The sequence below is a fragment of the Fukomys damarensis genome, unplaced genomic scaffold, assembly GCF_012274545.1.
Source record: "Fukomys damarensis isolate Sample0158 unplaced genomic scaffold, DMR_v1.0_HiC HiC_scaffold_26, whole genome shotgun sequence".
NCBI classification, from domain to species: domain Eukaryota; kingdom Metazoa; phylum Chordata; class Mammalia; order Rodentia; family Bathyergidae; genus Fukomys; species Fukomys damarensis.
Genome location: NW_022900938.1, coordinates 1,366,374 through 1,385,079, shown reverse-complemented (window position 1 = coordinate 1,385,079; position 18,706 = coordinate 1,366,374). Strand labels below are relative to the sequence as shown.

General features: G+C 41.9%; 1 long non-coding RNA gene across 1 annotated transcript; it reads right to left on the bottom strand.

The window, feature by feature from the left end:
• Positions 1-3,093: 3,093 nt before the first annotated feature.
• Positions 3,094-14,841, bottom strand: LOC117283441. The gene is made up of 3 exons (XR_004514435.1): positions 14,618-14,841; positions 4,825-8,130; positions 3,094-3,675 (listed from the first exon to the last, which is right to left on the bottom strand). It is a non-coding gene; the product is annotated as an uncharacterized LOC117283441 (long non-coding RNA).
• Between the last annotated feature and the right edge of the window lie 3,865 nt (positions 14,842-18,706).

The following is an 18,706-nucleotide window of genomic DNA, read 5'->3' as shown; positions in this document are numbered from 1 at the left end:
CGCGCCCCACTCCTCACGCGGGCCTGTTCCGCCCAGACAGCGTGCTCTGCCGCCGTGGGGCTGACTTGTCTCCCACGAAGGCCGTCCTGGCTCCTCCTGGTCTGTTTTTCTCCTAAGTGGCAGGGTTGATGTCACTGCTGTGATCCAGCTTCGCGCCCACAGTGAAATAATCGCTCAATAACCACTCTGACGGGATAGATTAATTTGTAAATCGATTTTTTATTTTCTAATTAGAATATTAAACACAGAGTTGAGGAAATTGACATTTCTGTGGACAACTGGTCTTGAGCCTAATGTGGCATACAGAGGACCATGAGGAGCGCCGAGGAGACCAGGTCCAGGCCACGGCACCAGCAGTGTGGAGCTGTCACAACAGCCCCGCAGCCTTGGCAGGTAGGAGCTTGCTGGCAGGAGCACGGGTGCTAACCTCAGGATGCTGGCTCCGCTCCACACGGTAATTACATCCTGCCAGCCAGAACTCATCCTATCTCTAATTGGGTAAATCCTCTTGGCCGCGCTCCTGCTATGCCTGTCAAACTGTCGCCACATTTCACCCAGGGGTGCCTGTCGTAGCTGAGTCGGTCCCTCCCGGGTTGGCCTCACAGTGCAAATCGCAGGTGCAGTGGGGTCCCGTGCCACGCTGCACATGCTCAGAGACACCTGCGTGAGCGCCCACCCAGGCCATTCCCAGAGCGTCCAGGTCCCGCACAGCCCTCACCACCTCGCCTTCCTTCTGGAGCCTGTGTCCCCAGAGCTGTAGCTGCCACTTTGCGAAAAGTCCTGCAGTATCTGAAGGCTCTTCCAAGGAGGGCAAAGAACAGAAGCCCCTGCACTCCACCTTTCCTGCACTACATGGTAAACTGAGGCAGGTGGCAACCCCTGGGGTAGCGTTATTCCATCCTCCTGAGAAAGCACTGTGACAGCCACCCACGACCTCCGGCACAGGGCTTAGCATCAGAGAGAAAAGCTGCTCGTCTTCCTCTGCTCTCCCAGGGTGACTGGGGCTCCCTGCCAGGCGACATCTGGACCTGTCCTTCTCCACCTCACTCACCAAACACTTGGCTCAAAAGCGGGGCCATGTCCCTGCGGGTCATATCCCGAGGTCTGGCCCTGCCCACAGACCAAGCGTGTGCTTTTGGAAAAGACAAGGAGACAGCTATTAGCACAGCCCAGGAGAAGTCTCTTGATTTCTGGTAACGAAGTTACCAGTGCACGTCAGAGTGGGGGCCATGGCTGCCATGGTGGGGCACATTTGCAAGCCCAGCTCCTGAGGCAGAAGGATCACAACTTCCAAGTCAGCCAGACTGGACGACTTAGCAAGACTTTCTGGAAATAAAAATGAAAGTGGCTGGGGTGTAGCCCAGTGGTAGAGTGCTTGCCTACCAAGTGTGAGGCTCTGGGTTCAATCCCTAGTACCCCCCCCCAATAAGTAGTGGAAAAGGACAGTAGTGAAAGTCATTTGCTATTTCAGCTAATGACTAATTTAACATGTATTTCATAATGTCACCTGATACAAAATTTAAAACTTGCAAGTAATTAAAAACTTAATTTGTCCTAGAATAACAGCTAAAGAAATAAAATGTTTTTCATGTTCAAGAAGGAGGGAAGAAGACAGAAAGAAATTTGATTTAGGAAGAGAAACAAAGGTGAAAGTGAAATCTCAAAAGAAAAGTCATATCAGGAATTAAGACTTCAACCTTTGGAAGGTCAATTGTCCACTCGGGTTTTCCTGAGCTCCAATAAATGCTATTATATGAAAATAGCAAACAATATATAATTGAAACAATCTCTAAGATGTTTCAAAATTCAGCAACATAATTGGATTTTTATTCTGGAGTAGTGGGAGCTATGCTATTAACTTACTTCTACTGCCTATCCCTCTGTAACTTCACGTAAAATCATCGCTAGCTATTTTTGTCCTAATGAAGAAGCAGAAGAAGCCCCACAAAATTGCCAGAATTAACTACGTTCTGCACTTCAACATTCCAGAAACCTCTTTCCCTCCATCCGGCAAGGCCTGGAACCTGTGACCTCCATCAGAAAGGCCAGCACTACAGGACGTGGGCACAGCTGCAGCTCCTGCCCCGTGCTCCTTGGTGGAGCAGAGGGTCGTGTCATCTGGGGCAGGGAAGGAGCTGACGCTGAGCTGCCTCCTGGACTCGCTGTCTCGCCGATGCCTGCTGCTGTGGAGCCCACGCCCGCAGCGGGGGCCGCTCCCTGGAACCTTCGATAAAGCTGTTTTCATTACTATTAGTTACATGACACAGGAGAAGCAAGTCTGTTCCTAAAATAAATGCTGACTTTTTTTTTCTGAAATTTGGTCTAACTTACGGAGCTGCATTAAGATTATTTCTCCAGGAGAGGGATTTAGCTCAGCGGTTCCACCAAGTGCTTCTCAAGCACAAGGACCCAAGTTTGATCCCTAGTACAAAAAAAAAAAAAGATTATTTCTAAAGCTATATAACTCATAAAACTTATCATCTTATTCAGAAAAGCTGCTGGGGAGTGTTTAGAGACACTGTTCCCTCGGTAACATGAATTTCTTTTTTCATCATGAGGTTTGATCGATAAATATTTACTTAAAAATTTCAGCCAGTGGGCAGTGACCATCAGCTTTTGTTAAGAAAGAGGCCATGCATTGTGACCTCAGTGATGGGTCCTGCCATCATATGGGTCCCTGTGTCGCTGTGTCCCCAGGTGTGCGCAGGAATGTGAACACTTGTCCTGAATGCACAGGAGCGGGGGGCCTGGGAAGAGCCCTGGGCTAGGTGCACTTTCCTCCTCCTGACTCACCTGTGATTGAGGAACCCAGCCTCAGGGACGTCTCCTGGGGGAACCCTGGCCTCCAGCCAGGCAGACTTCCAAGCCCACTCTGCCAGGCCACACTGAAGGTCCACTGAAGGCCTTCTGAGCCTTGGCTTCTACTGCGTGTCTAGCTCTGTGCCAGAAAGGATATGATTCTTTTTAAATAATGGAAATAAAATGTTTGTAAATGGGGAGGGGAGGAGGGGGTGAAGGGAGGGCAGGGACAGGGGAAAAATGAGAACCAAGACCTGTCATGTAAAGGTACAAGATCCCAATGATGAATGTAACTGTACTGTAGGCCTGGAATGTACCAATAAACTCAATGAGGAAAAAAAACACAGTCACATAAAAGGTACCTTTTTGTCCCGTGTAAACAGAAAATGTCTATTTCTTGCAAAGGACTGCAAGGGTAAGTTCGTGAGTGCTCATCTTGGTTCTGGGTTTTGAATGTCTACTCCATCCTGCCATGGCCTCTGAGTCATTCTTCAGCTGTCTTAGCTAGAGGTCTGGGCTCAGGAACTGTGACAGCAAAACTCCTCGGCCCTCCTGGCAGAAGGGGCGGAGACCCTGCCATCCCTCAGCCCTCCGCCCAGAGCAGTCTCACCCTGAAAGAGCAGGAGCCAACAGAGCTCTGGAGAGTACTGTACACCAGCACTCGGCCCCTAGGCTCCTTCCAGGCCATCTCGGCCCTGAGGTGCCCTGGGAACCCCAAGAACCGTGCCCTAGTCCTGGGGACTCGCAGCTCCAGGGGCCTGGCGGTGCAGCACGGACAGTCGGTCATGTTACTGTGTGAATCGTTGGGCAGGCTTGGTAGTTCACATGGAGGAAAATGGAGTTCAGCTCTGAAAGAACCCATCGAAGATTTCACTCCTGCAATACAAAAACCAGCAAGATGGAGACAGGGGAGGGAAGAAGGGATCAGACCTCACCATGCTGACCCCTTCCTGGCTTTGGCCACTTTCAATATCCGGGTTTCCATTCCTCTATTTTGGGGAAAAGAATAGCACACGTTCCTCATGGGAGATGCCTGCGGGGTGTGTGTCTGCTTCAGATAGTGTAGCTCAGTTTTGTTTTCCACGCCCTCACTTTTTTTTTTTTTGCTTTCATCTCATGTCGTGCCATTTGACCTATGATCATAAATTCTGAATGACTGCAGAACTGTCTGCAGTAGAGATTTCAGCCACCCATATCCTAAAGCCAAACTTAAATTACAAACATAAAACCAAATGAAGATGGCAGGTATGATGGTGTGTACACCTGTAATCCCAGCACTCTGGGAGGCTGAGGCAGGAGGATTGCATGTCGGAGCACAGCACGGGCAACTTAGTGAAATCCTGCCTCAAAATAAGAAATGGCTAGGAATGTAGCTCAGTACGATATAAAGAAAAATATAGAATGAAAATACATTAAATCAGAAAAATAGTATCAAATATTTAACTTCTATGAATTGGAATTTCACTCACAATTCATGCAATTGTTAATGTTTGAATTTCTTTATTGATTAATAGAAGACACAAAAGACTCTCTAAACTTTTATCTCTCTAAAACACTATTACTTTTGAAGTAATTATTGATTTTACAAAACATATGTTAAACTACTGAGACCTAACCTAATTAGCTTTCTAGAGCTTATTGGTAAAAGCACAAGTAGTAGAAAAAGTTGAGGGATAAGTATTTTAACAATTTAAAATACTTTTAAGAATGTTAAGAATTTAAAATACTGGGGTAACCGTCACAGTTTTGACATAGTAATAAACCATCTGAAAGACTTGATCTTGCATAATAACTTGATCTTCTGAAGCCTATCCAGCCTTAAACCCACATAGATTAATAAAAATATTTTAATCATTAAAGTGAAAATAAATATGTGACAGCATAATTTTTTATTATCAAAGTGATTTTCTTCATAGCTGTGACTATTACTGATAGTTATAAATCTACTGTGCAGTATTTAATATAATCTAATGCACTGACTTTATAATAACAAAATGGAGTTTTAGAACTGAAAGAAGATCTGACCTGGATCTCATCCAACCAACCCCAAGGCCGTGACACCCAGACTACAGAGAGGGAGCGACTGCCACGCGCCCCCGTGCCTTTCCGTGCTTCCATTTCCGGCCTTCCGACTGGCCCGCTCCTTCGCACGCTCTCTGTTCCCTCCGCAGCCCTCCTCGCATTCTCGCTGCCCGGCCTGTGTGACACATAACAAGCACATCCTAGACATGGGCTCCGCTGTGTGCTGTGTCCAGCGTCATCTGCTGCTTCCCTCACCCTCCACAGTCAGCAGCCTGCCTGAGTCCTGTCATCCCACCCAGGATTCATCATTAAACGTCCTTGTTCCCAGAATGTCTCACACTTGGGAGCAAAACGCTGGTGTCGTATATTATCGTTACCTTATTTCATAAGCATCTCTCTCCTCTGTTAGACTGAATAGGAATGAGGTCATTCTTTTCTTTTTATCTCTAGAGCTTGGTCTGATCTTGAATCGTGGTCAACACTTTGTGAAAAGGTGTTGGACAAATGAACAAATGCACTAACAGATGGAGAACTACAAGTATGAATGAAGGAACGTGTGGATCGGTGAATGAACCAACCAACCAACGAGGGAACGAATGGAGGGTCGGGTTTCTCCGCCTTGGCATTTCTGTCCTCTGCAGGTAGGACGGGAGCAGCCGACCTCACCAAGACGCAGCAGTGTCCTCACCGCCACCCGACTACGCCAAGCAGAACTGATTCGGGGCCTCACCACACACCGAAGGCTGACAAGGTCCTTGCCGAGAGCCCCAGGAAAGACAGGGGAGGAGAGCAGGAGTTAGAAATTTGGGCTCTGTTCAGTCCAGTACTTTTTCCTGACTTAACTTTGCTGAAGTCCAAATTCATTCTTAGTTTTCTCTTAAAGTAGTCTTAAAACCTGAGGTCAAAACCAAAGATAACAAGTATAATTTCTAGAATAGAGTGTTTAAAAGCAGCAGCAGGAGTAAAGTTGTCCTTATACCAACAAATCTGGTTCACTGAAGCCGGGTAAAGACAGTGCTCTTCTGTAGCTAATGTTAAGTGATGTCGGTGGGATTGACCTGCCTAAAATTGGCTTCTAGAAGCCAAATGGTTTTTTAATCTTCTCTAAATGCCACTTCATAGCACCATCTTGTGGCTCTTAGAGGAATTCATTGATTTCAATGTAAAATGTCTAGTTATTTCTCCAAAAATGGACCAAAAGAGAATTCAAAAAACATTTTTTAAAAATATAGTTTGCTTATTGAAATGTTCTACCAAACTCTGAATTAGTGACGTAGTGAGATTTGACTTCAACTTTGGTGTCAGCCACAACTTGCTATCCGGCCCGGTCACTGCGTCCTCTCCACACCGTGAAAGCTACGCAGGCACAGGAAGAGGGCAAGGGCGTCCCGGCAGCGGCCATTCATTCTGAACGACAGATGTCGCTTGGAATTAGGACTTCCCTTACGTATCGTGAGTACTGGAAGAGCAAAGGTCGCAAAGTGGGAAAGACTGAGAAAGCTTATCCCGCTATAAAGAAGACAATGAGTCTTCAAACTCTTGAGAAAGAGGGATATGGATGGGCAATAGCCTGAGTAATCATTCCTACGATGTCGAGCTTTTAAAACTTGATTACCAATTTGTTTTATAAAAATGCAATTGCAGTTACATTTTTCCAGGAAGTTTGCCTTGTGATGATATTTAGCAGCAACCTTTGAGAAAAATGTTGACCTAATACTTAGCCACTGGGAATTTGGGCTAATATGTATGTATTTGATATGCTCCTACACTAAATCTAGCAGGGAGTACAATGGAAAGGAGATGATGTCAGCCAGGATGGATTCAAGACCTCTTCCTTCCTTAAATGTGAATTTTTTTTTCTAATTTGAAAGAAAATATGCATCACAAAACACCAGCAGCAACAAGAGCGGAGGACAGTAGAAGCCTGTGCAGGTTACCGGTGGAGAAAAGCATCACTTCTGCTGTATGCAGTTACAATCTAGCTTTATAGGGAAATGTTCAATTGATTAAACTGTTTGCCTTTGCCATCCTGATAGGCAAGATGGTCTTGTCTGTGGGATGAACTCCGCAGAGCTGTTTGGACCCAAAGACTGCGTTCCGCAGCTGTCTCCTCTGCCCATCTCTTCCAGCAGATGCACAGAGAGCCCCTGGGTCTGCGGGGGCATCGGGATCTGTGCTCTGTTTCCACTACTCTGGGAAGTGGAGGGATTCGGGAACTTCTCCCACAGCTTTTGCTCAATGTTTTGAGCCCAAAGGTGACTATCCTACATCACAGGACAGTGGGCTGCTTTGCCTGCCCATCGGTTGGAAACAGAGCCCCAAAGGAGGATCAGGTCAGCAAGACCTAGCCCACAGCACCCGCTGTAGCAGCATGTAGCTCTGTCTAACCCCAGAGACTCTGTGAGGAGGCGACTGGGCTTGAACAGGGCGCTGTCCCGCTTTGTGTCCCTGATTGGCCAAATGCTCCGGTAGATCGAACTTCAGACCTGAGGTGGAGAAGCCGCATTTCTATCCAGTCTGTCACCAAATCTGAGCTCATACCCTTGGGCTACACTGCCCTCTCTGCTGTTTCCCCTCTGTAAAACGAAGGCACCAGATGATGTCCTCCGATGTGCTTTCCCAGCGTAACAAAGGTTCTATAAACTGTCTCCTTGGGTAGGAGCAGCTCACCTTCCATCTCCTTGTGCCAAAAGTGGCACTGATGCGTGATTTGAGCAGAGCCATCAGTTTAGAGCTCTAACGAGGCCCTCTCCAACTCTCCTTAGTGACTCAAGATGGAAATTCTATCTGTTTTTAAGTATTTCTTAATTCCATTTATTTTCCACATATGCCACCACAAAAAGATTTCCTTTTATTTGTAAATATTTCCTTCAAATTTCAGAACTTCTAATTCTGCGGTTCCGAACTCAAAGTTCTAACTCTCTGAAGCTTTCATCTGGTACAGACCGTAATCACTCATTTCTCAACAGTCTCGCCCTGAGGAGGCTCACAGAACGCGATTCCGGCAGGGATGCGCAGTCCCAACGGCGCTGGGCGCTCGGCAAAGCATTGCTTTGCTGGATGTTCACGTGGTGGTTGCTGGTTCGATTCTGCAGGCCATTTTGACCTCTGTTTTCTAACTCTTTTTATTTGGGTTTCATTTGTCAGTTTCCTTTGGCAGGGTATTTTTGGAGGCCACAACATTGGGAAATATCTTTACTCTTCTAAACCTATGGTTCAGCCCTTCTGTCATGGAAGCCATTCCTTGGAAGATGTGATGTTTCTCTGCACATCGCTCTAGTTCCTTTGCTTTATTGTATTTGTTTTCTCCTAGAAACAAAGAAGAAACTCTGAACACCTTCTGTAACATCAGGATGGCCATTTATCACAGACATGAACTACCTCAGTCCAATAATTGAGTTCTGTCAGTGACTCAGCATCTCCTGGTTTTATGACTGCAGCTGCCATTTCAGTACCTGATACACATAATTCAAAGGTAAAATGGAAATATTGAGGCTAAGTTAGGGATTCCCTTATGCTATCTTGGTCAAACGTGGTTCTGAAGTGAAGGTTGTATGCAATCATTAATGGAAGTAAAGGGGGTTGAGTGAGAAATTAAAATTCACACACACACACACACACACACAATCTACAAATAATGAGATCAGTATAAAGACTGGGACTGCTGTAGCAAGGAGGCATGGGAACCTCTTGAACTGCCCAATGTCTCACCCACCGAAACATGATGCGAACATTGTAAAATAGGAATCCAGAGGTGTCTTATGTTGAATAGCAGCCAACAGTCATAGCATAGGTGATTATTCAGTTAATATCAACATTAGTCATGATTTTAAATTTAAACTATGAACATAATAAAGTATTGGGGGCAACCAAAATAATTAACATTGGAATTAAGTATGAATTAAGTATGAAGTTATACTATCAGATATTCCAGTAAAAATATTCAGCCCAAATACTTTTAGGAACTGGACTTTGTACCACTACTATATCTTTATTAACTCCATATATGGAGTCATACATTTTAGTAGTTTATGTCATTAACTGATGACAACTTTGTTTCTATTTAATATGTAATGAAAAGATTTCCGTATCATTGTTTTTCTCTTAAAGTTGTATACATTCATGTTGTTTTGTCTAATATACAAAGTAAGCACATTTAAATTACTAATATACTCTCAAATTTTAATTGAGAAATGTTTAAAAAGTAGAAATTAAACATATTGTGCCCAAAATACTGAAAAATATAACCTCTTTTAATACGTCCACCATCTCTCTCCTCTTCCCTTTTAATTCAAACTAGTTAGTTCCCTTTGAAGAAGTCTTTTGCAATGTTTCTGCAAACTATTTTTGTTGAAAATTTCAGGGTGGAATTGTTTTTTAAGATGAAGGAAGCTGTATTTGCAATTACAGCTTATAAAGTGAAGAAAACCATAAATTCCCCTTGGCATCAATTTGACTCAAGGTCAAAATTAGATTTCCTCTTCCTATAACATTTAAATCAGAAACTCCTCTTTCTGCAAGTAGATAGAATGGGTGGTGTTAGCTGGAAACTACAAAATATACTGCATGAAAACTAGAGTTAAAGCATAATTTTAAATGAACAACCCACTCAATTTTGACCTTGTCTGTTACAGTACAACTTTTTGGTTTAGTATTGATGTCATTTTACATTTTAACTCAATAAAAATGTTGGCTTTGTGTTTGTCAGATTAACACTGTTAAAATTTGAAATCATTTATTTTCACATCAAGCTGTATGATGGTAGTTATGATAATAATTGCAAAGGAAGGTTCTGGGGTTATAATACAACAAGATTAATTATTAGTGCTATGAGAAATGAAAAATGTCCTTGTAGAGAGACAATTCCTGGCATCCAGAAATATAAAGTTGTCTTTTGCTGTTCTTTCATTACTGGGGATTGAACCCAGAGCCTCTCAAGTGCTCTACAACTGAGCTACTTCCCCAGCCCTTAATTTTGAGACAACGTCTCACTAAATTGCACAGGCTGGCCTTGCACTTTTAACCCTGCTGAGTAGCTAGGGTTATAAGGATGCACCACCACCCCCAGCCTAAAAGCTTTCATTCCAGATACTCACAGATCAACTTAAGGTTGCCCCGAGTGGGAAGGTGTGGGGATTGGACTGGAGAAATAACTTCCAGTACCCTGCTCCACTCACTCTTATTTGAATGCGTCTCTTCCCTCATGATGGGGCCTTAACATAAACTGACGATTCTAACCCATCTCACATTAAGTACTTAGTATACATAGACTAAGGTTTAGGTCTGAAGTCACAAATCACTGAGCTGGTAAAGACCTGGGAAAGTCCTCTGAAGAGGCAGAGAAATATGCGCGTTCCTTGGAATTGGACTTTCAGATAAATGAAAACTCATGAGAGTTGTTTAACCCTAAACGGAGTCATCATCAATGAGAAGTGAGTAAAACACTACGAACTGACAATCCTACCAGCGAGAGGGCCGCACCTGCCTTTCTGGCAACAGTTGGCATGGGGTAGGGTACTGAGCTACATACTCCAGTTATCTGGGTCCTCATCCAGTAACTCTCCTAGACTCCTCAGCCCTGGTCAAAGTGAGCAGAAAGTCCTGCTGAGGACCATTTAGGTTGTGGAAAGAGAGGATGGGTAATTCCTTAGCATTTCTCAAGACTTAGCATCAGTGACACTGTGCCAAATTCCCATCAGAGTCAGAAAAGAGCTAAAGGAAATTTTTTGTCATGTAGACAAATTTCTTGTCTTTTTAAAATTTTCTGTATTACAAGCAAGGCTTTCTAAGATTATAGCTGCAGTATACATAAATGTTTGCGTTTCAGGGTCTATAGGGCAGGGGATGTGTGTCTTATCCTTTTTATTGTAGAGAATTTCAAGCGCAAAAGCAAAGGGAGTAGTATAGTAAATCCTATATGCCAAACTTCAACAATTACTAGCACGCAGCCAATTTTATTTTATCTGTGTTCTACTTTTCCTTCCCTCTCACTCTGCTCTCCAAAGTATGAATTGCAAGAGAACCCAACTATTTTGCATATGTATTTCATCTACACATTTAAAAGTTTTCTAAAGTGATAGATCACTGGTCTGTCCATAACTCATGTCTATTCTGGCAAGGTTCAGGTCAATCTGGTGGTCGCCATCAGAAAGCCACTTCACAGCCCTGGCTCCATCTCTCAAATACCCTTATGAGTGTACTTCCTACACCACTGACTGACTGGCGGTGTTACTTCTGTGTCCCATAACTAGGAATGCGCACCGGGCAACTTGGTTTAAAGGGTGTCCAAGGGAATTACTATTAATTTGTCTACTCATTCCCTCCTTCCTGTATTCTAGGCATGAAAATGGAGTGCTGAGCAAGGGAGACTGCCAGCCTGCACCCTCACATGCTGCAGATGTGATGTGAGACTTCCTCCCTGTGTGGGAATGGCTCCTGCTTCTACCTATTTTCCCTCTGGAAACTATACCTTCACAAAAAGCCTGTCTTAGTGAACTAAATAAACCGGTAAAACAGTGGTAATTTGGTTCTTTTTAAAGCCCACACTTACATGAAATAAGCAAGCTTTATGTGTGTCTGTTGCCACCCCCACCCCTCTCTGGCCTGTGCATTACTTCAGTGGGGCAGGAGACATGGGTGGCGATGTTGTCATCTGAAGATGAACTGTTCATAGGAAAAAAAAATTCTTTTGAAGAAACTCATGGCTTTGAGAGTGAAATTTCTAAATTAGATGACAACGCTAAGAAAATATGTATACATCTCTACATAAAAGTACTGTATAATTTAGTAATTCTCATGTATTATCAAAATGAATAATAATTATGTGAATTTAGCTCCCTGATAGATCAATCTCTAATTTAAAAACTGATGTTTAGAGCTGTATCTTTTTCTTGAAATGTTGAGTGCTATCTATTTCAAATTCCTTTAGAAGCTCTCTGTAGCACTTTGGATTTTTCATGCTTCAAAACGGACTTTCTTGAATTGATAGAAACAAACTAATTTTTTTTTTTTTTTAGTACCAGGGATCGAACTTGGGATCTTGCGCTTGTGGAACAGGCAGTAGAACCACTGAGCTAAATCCCAGCCCCAACAGACTCAGTATTTAAGTTACATAATATATACTTGCAATGATAAAATGTAAAACAATAAAAGGTTTTATGTAAAATATAAAGGTTTCTTTTGTACTTTAGGTTCAAATGATTTTAGCTGTTTATTTTTATTTTTCCAACTGTATAAGTATTTCCATCCATGTATTTTTTATCATTGCTTCTTTGGGGATTGATACTATAAATAGTTTCTAATTTTAAAGGTTCAGGAGATTTAATAACTGGATGAATTATATTTTTAAATTCCCATTAATTTATTTTCAAATGAGGAAAACCCACAACTCTGAGAAACTGATTATTACAGGGAAAAACGGCCTTGATTTGTAATTGTACCCAAATATGAAAGCCTACATTTTGTAAGCATAAAAATTATATTCTCTTCAAAAGAGTTGCAAATTCTCATAGGCACATAACTTAGAGAATGAGAAGATTGTAATTTGAAAAATTACAGATTTCATTGTTTTTTGATGTGTGAAACCTATACACAAATATCAGGAGATTGTATTGCAAAACTGAAAATCCCTTGTTTAGTTTTGTAAGGGACAGTGCCCTATGTGGCTTACAACCCTGACTTAAAAGAAAAATGCAGAGTAATGCAAAAGACACGCTAGTCACTGCATCTAATTACAAAGAAGAATAACTCAGTAAAAATGTTAAGTATCCTTGGGCAGGCGTGTGGTCTGGTGGTCAGAGCATGGGATTTCAAGTCAGTAGTCTAAATTCTATTTTAAACACCACTTTTAAATGTCTCTATGACTTTGAGCATGACATTAACTTTATTTTTAAGAAAGAATTTGAGTTCTGTTCTTGATAATTACAAAGCAGTTTTGAGGTCTTCTGATATAGGCATAAATCTAATACTGTAAAAATTGAGGGGCAGGTGCTTTCTTGACTTCTGGGTGGCAAAAACTTGACAGAAACCTTTCAGAGCTTTAAAAAAAGAGGCATTTATTGGCCAGTACACAGCATCACTGCAAACCCTGGTGTTGTCCCGAAGTCAGTGGCTTGGTGATCTCTGACAGGAAGACTCCCTTCCCCTGCCCTGGCTTCCCAGGAAGCCACTCCTTTGCCTGAGCAAAGGCACCCTTGAGAGTCGCTGCTGCTCTTCTTATAGGAACTGTTACCATCGCTGGACGGAACTTGCACACCACACTGATGTGCTTGTTTTGTAATCTGTTCTGTGTAGTGGCTTCCCAGTGTAGTAAGTACAAACAAATTACCATGTAAGGTTTTGTTTTTTAAACTACTGCTAGATTTTGAAGGATGGATGTAGGTAAGTGATTCTAATTCTAACACACTTCTATGAATCAATTACCACGGTAGTTTTCACTGGGAATAATTAACGTGAATTCAAAGAATGCGACCCGACAAGGTGCTGCCTGCTCACTCTCTCTCCTCTCCCCTTCCTTCCCTCCCTTTCTCCCCTTTGCTTGTTTGCCATCAACAGAGTCAAGTACTCCATGGATCTTTCTGAGTGTAATGCTCTCGTTTTTTTGAGTCCATGTTTAGCTGGAGTACACTTTATTGTTAGGGGATTCCATCCAGTCTAAAATAGGCAGTACACAAATCAGACACAAAGAGCAAATAAAGGACATGGTGGGATATAAATGCAGGGTGCAGTAGGGTTACAGTTTGGCCCAAACCTCAGGCTCAATGGGAACCCTCAGTGCCTGTTCTATTGCATACATTCCAGGTAGAAAGTGGTCTTTAAAAACAGCAATTTATCAAGATAATGCTGCAAAAAAGGAAATGGAGGCCATTATAAGGCAAAGCAAAGCAGCTTAAGGACAGATCTTGTTTTATGTTTTTCCCTGATTGGAACTGCAGTGTACGAATGCCTTGCAAAAGTACTTAAAGAAGCCATTAAGTGGTGCAAATCTCAGGTGAGAAATCACTGAGTTAAAAGTCAGAATTCCAACTGGGTCAGCTCAGTATTCCAGCTTCACATAGGAGGAAAGTTAGAAATGGGGCTTTCACTAAACGTGTCCTCTAGGGAAGACCCTGGAGTAGAACCCTGGTGCAGTTGTTTGCAGCACCTCTAATAGCTTCAGACCCTGCCTCTGCATTCCTAGGGGAAGTCAGGGTAAATTTTAAAAGGCAGGAAATCCAACTTATTAAGTTCATGAAGTTAAAGATTTATTTATATTTTGAAAACCTGAGCATTCAGTAAAATATAGGTATTGTCTGTTCTATCAGAAATTTAGTGCTAGAGGACTGGGAATTTAGCTCAGTGGTTCCAGCACCTGCCTCGCAAGTGCAATGACCCAAGTTCAATCCCAGGTACCAAAAAATAAAAATAAAAATAAATAATTAAAAAAATTAAAAAGAAATTTAGTGATGTATTTAGTGCACTATGCTCAGTTCTCAGTTTCTTGCTTGGGTCTATTCATTCAGAGAGAAAAGTTCCTTGGTACTTTTCTTTTGTTCTTAGTTATGAAACACTCTTACTCTTTTTCTTTTCTTTTCTTTGGGGGTTCCCTGTGTTCTCAATAGGTTCCCAAATCCAACCTTCTTTCACTTGCTCACTGCAATAGAAGTAGATCAAAACAAACACAGCTCTTGTCCCTCTGAGATGAGAAAGGGAAAACATTTAAAACGCGGGAATACATTCCACCCTAATGGAACCAGGTCCAGTGGGTCGACTTCTAAAATAGAGAGCAGGCGTTCAGGCATTCATTTCTCCTAAGTACCTTATTACTGCACGGCAGGGCAGGACTGCTTCAGTTGCTTCAGCTGAACTTTCTCGGGCTCGTATTTCCTCCCGTCAGCCCCAGTGTGACAGCACAACTTCTGTATTCCAATCCTAAATCTGCTAGAGTACTTTATGCAGCTATGGGACATTTGACTTGATGTAGTAAGGTCAGAAATCTGGCTGGAACTTTGGGGAAAGAAAGAGTTTTTTTTATTTTTTCAAGGTATTATTAGTCCTGTAAAACTCAAATTTTATTATGTCTTTTTTATCTTCAATATTTTAAGTTGAAACCATTAATATTTTCATTCTAAACTTGAACAATTATTATGTTAGATTGCTAACCACAAAATACTTCAAAATATGTTCTCTTTGCTGATTGAGCCTTTTTAAATGACACCAAGCATAGCTTCCTGAACTCTTGCAATCTTTCATACTTAATCATTAGAATTTTACAATGGAAGCAATTACTGTTTAGGGTTAATTTCAACAATGAAAGACAGAAAAACCTCAAACTACAGGGCTTCAGTAGGACAGGAGGGTTTATCTGTTTCTGGCTTTGTCTTGTTTTTTCTTGTTCTGTCACATAACATCCAGACATGGCTCAGGCTCATGTTCACAGCCAGGCTCTTCTTTCCTGCCTCCATCTTGAATTTCCAGCTCATGATTCAAAGCTCCATACCCCGCAGCTGTGTTTACAGTCTCGGCAGCAGGAGGAAGAAAGAGGTGCCGCCCAGCCAGAGCCTTCACCTTCACTTGCATGATCAGTATGCGATCCTGACTCTATGATGTTAGCATATTCATAATTTTAATTAAGTTATCTTATGTTTGATTATGCATTTTCTACTGTTAAAAATATTTTTCAGGAAAAGATAAAATAACAGTTCACATAGATATGTAAAAATGAGTATATGTTAAAGATATTATTTTGCTCTTTTTTTTAAACAGGAGCAAAGTTTATCTGAAAAAGTAAAATTGAAGAGAGGGAGAAACTGGCTCCGCAGAGTGATCTTGGGCCGAGTAAAAGAGGAAAACACAAGATAGAAGTACACCCTGGAGCACACAGGGTGGACTATCATGAAGAAAGCCACAGTAGCCTTTGCTCTTACGTTAAATAATCATGCAGATATTAAAACCAGTTCAAAGGAGTCAAACATCACAAATTTATAAGGAATAAATACATGTCGAGATGAATTAAAATCACACAAAATTGTTTTGGGGGGATTAAATCAATACAAGCCATAACAGAATGTACATACCTATCAGTTATTAGCAATTAGAAAGGGTGTCAAAATAGCTCAAAGACAATGAAGAGAGCTAAAATCGGAAGTCAGGAGGGTGCATCATAAGGATGCATAGTTTTCCCCTGAAACATTATCTTTTCTATAATCTGCACCTTTTTTATGTAAATAATCTCAAGACATATCCTTAATCACAAAATAAGTGGGATCTCATTATATTTGGTCTGATTATTTACATAGGTGCATAAGACTTAATTTTTCTACATGAACTTTCTTAAATCTACTGTGCTAAAAGTTTTTACAAGGAACCTCAGTTAAAATCATGAGGCTAGGAAACCATGCCAAGAAAGAAATTATTGCCAAACTTTTCTCTCACTATCTATTAATTTGCATGAATTCCTTTATTCTCAAGGTTCCCACTATCTTAAGATTCCTGGACCTGCCAAAAATGACCTTCCTTAGTACCTGTAAGGCTAGGAATCCCATAAGCCAGGTACCCACCTAGCCAGTTTTCTTAAGAGGATTTTCTAAGCACTGGAACAGTAAAATCAACTTAGTTCCTAAAAGTATCTGGTCATGTATGACTAAATGAGCTCTATCCTCAGACATGGCCTTTCAGGCAAAGCTTTGGTCACATAACTATTGGTCATGTCCAATGAAAAAGAAAGACACATTCATATTCAATGCTTCCTGAAATGAGATCCTACTGTTTATCTGGACTGGCCTACTCTCAGAAATAGACTAGTTCAAAGAGATGGAGGACAATGCATTCTTTTCTACTTATTTATCTTTGTTCCACCTTATGCTTCTTTCACCCTTTAAAATAGCTAACCCACAACTTTTAATCCAAATCTCTGCATAGCTACCAACTCAGTTTTTAAGAGATACAATTTCTTGAAGTTTCAAATAAGAAAATGACTCAAAATATGCTATTCTGGCATGTGATTACTTTGAGCTGAAGGCAATTGAAGAAAAGCAGTCGCAGAAGGGCTCCGTCCTTCCTCTCTCTTCTTAGAGCAGAGCATAAACTCACTTCAAGCAGGTATCTTGCACAGGAAGTGGGTAACAACCTTATCACCAGGGATAACCTGAGAAAAGGTCTCTACAAACACATCTAGCTCAAAGTTCTTTTCCTTTGTCTCAGCATTTCTCTACAAATGTCTTGTTCTTTACTAAGATGCTCCAGAAGCCCTAAGCCCTACCACTCCCTTTGAGTCACTCAGCTCTGAGCCCTCTCCTGCATCTGCACAAGCACACTGCTTCTCTTCTTAACCTGCCTCTATGGTTCAAGTTAGGGGGCTCCACCCAATGAACTCAATGGGTGGAAGAGAAAGTCTCTCCCTTTCCTGCACTACACTGCCATGAAAACAATGTTCTGAATTTTAGAGGGATCACCTAGGGAGAATATCACTTATAAAAGTTTAATTTCAGGGCTGGAGATTCAGCTCAGTGGTACCACACCCACCTCGAAAGCAAGGTCCTGAGTTCGATCCCCAGTACTGCAAACAAACAAACAAACAAACAAAAAAGAAAAACAAAAGTTTAATTTTTAATTTGGCTACTAAATTTTCATAAATAACTTAGAAAAGAGTGAGGCTTCTTTATCTATTTGAAAAGAATGTTAAATGTCGACACATTGAAGACAAAATGATAACCTCGCCCATGGGTTCACTTTGTGGGATGTAATTAATTCTTGTCCCACTGATCTTGAATCAGCCTCCCAAAGCCAACAGCTCCTTCACCAGCACTCTGCAAATTGTGACTCAGGCCACTGATGGGATCAAAACTGTTTACCACAGCCCCAAAGGATCTAGCATCACAGAAATCCTGGGCAGTCCCTGCTGAAGACAAGCACCCCAGCCTGGAACTAATGATAAGAGTGTTCAGTGACGCCTCAGAGGAAAACAAACAAGCAAAGCATCTACAGATGGCAAAAGATTTAAACTGCTGATCTGATGATAGCTTCTTAAAAGAATCAGGCAATGGACAAAGAAATTTGTTTCTGTAGTGTGAAAAAACAGATAAAGTAGATCCAAAAAGATTTAGACAATAAAATTGTAAACATAATGGTTTGATAACAAAGACAATGAATATGACATTTAATTTGTAAAAATGGATGAGCATAACTTTTACAGAGAAAAAAGAAACCCCTGACATATAAGAAGAGCCCTGACACATAACATAGCATGAATATACCAGGGATATAGAAAGAACATACCAGGAATATGCAAGAGTATCAATAAAGAGATTTGCTAAATATGAAGTAGAACCTAAGGATCTCTGTTGAAAACTACTCACTCAGAAGATGGTAGTTTTAAATTAAAGATACAAATAGGTTAAATTTTTTTTAACAATTGAAATTATGACAGATGGTCCATCCAACCCAACACCTAGCAAACTAGCACCTGGATTCCAACAGCCACCAATGTGTCCGGGCTCGGACGTGGGTTTGAGGCGCTGACAAACCCCTAGGGTTCCCGCGAAGCCCTGTAGGGAACCCTTCGGTCCGGTCTGGTCCGGTCGGTACCATTGGACTCCGCCTCCTGGGGAGGACCGCGCCCTCTGCCGCTCCCAGGCCACATCAGCAAGTCTCTTTGTGAATTCAAACAACAAACCCGCAAAAGACACTGTGCTGAAAGTCTTGTTATATTTTACATTTAGGGGCTTCCATTTGGGGAATGTCAGATTCCCAGAGGATGTTAGAATTTAAAACAGGACTCTGAGGGTCACCAAGCCTGGCCTTCGTGACGGCGCACTGCGTGCTGGCCGGCGTTCTAGTGCACAGGAGTCTTCTTAGTTTCTCTTCAGATTTGCTGTGAACTTGAAACGGAAAAAAAAAAAAAAAAAAC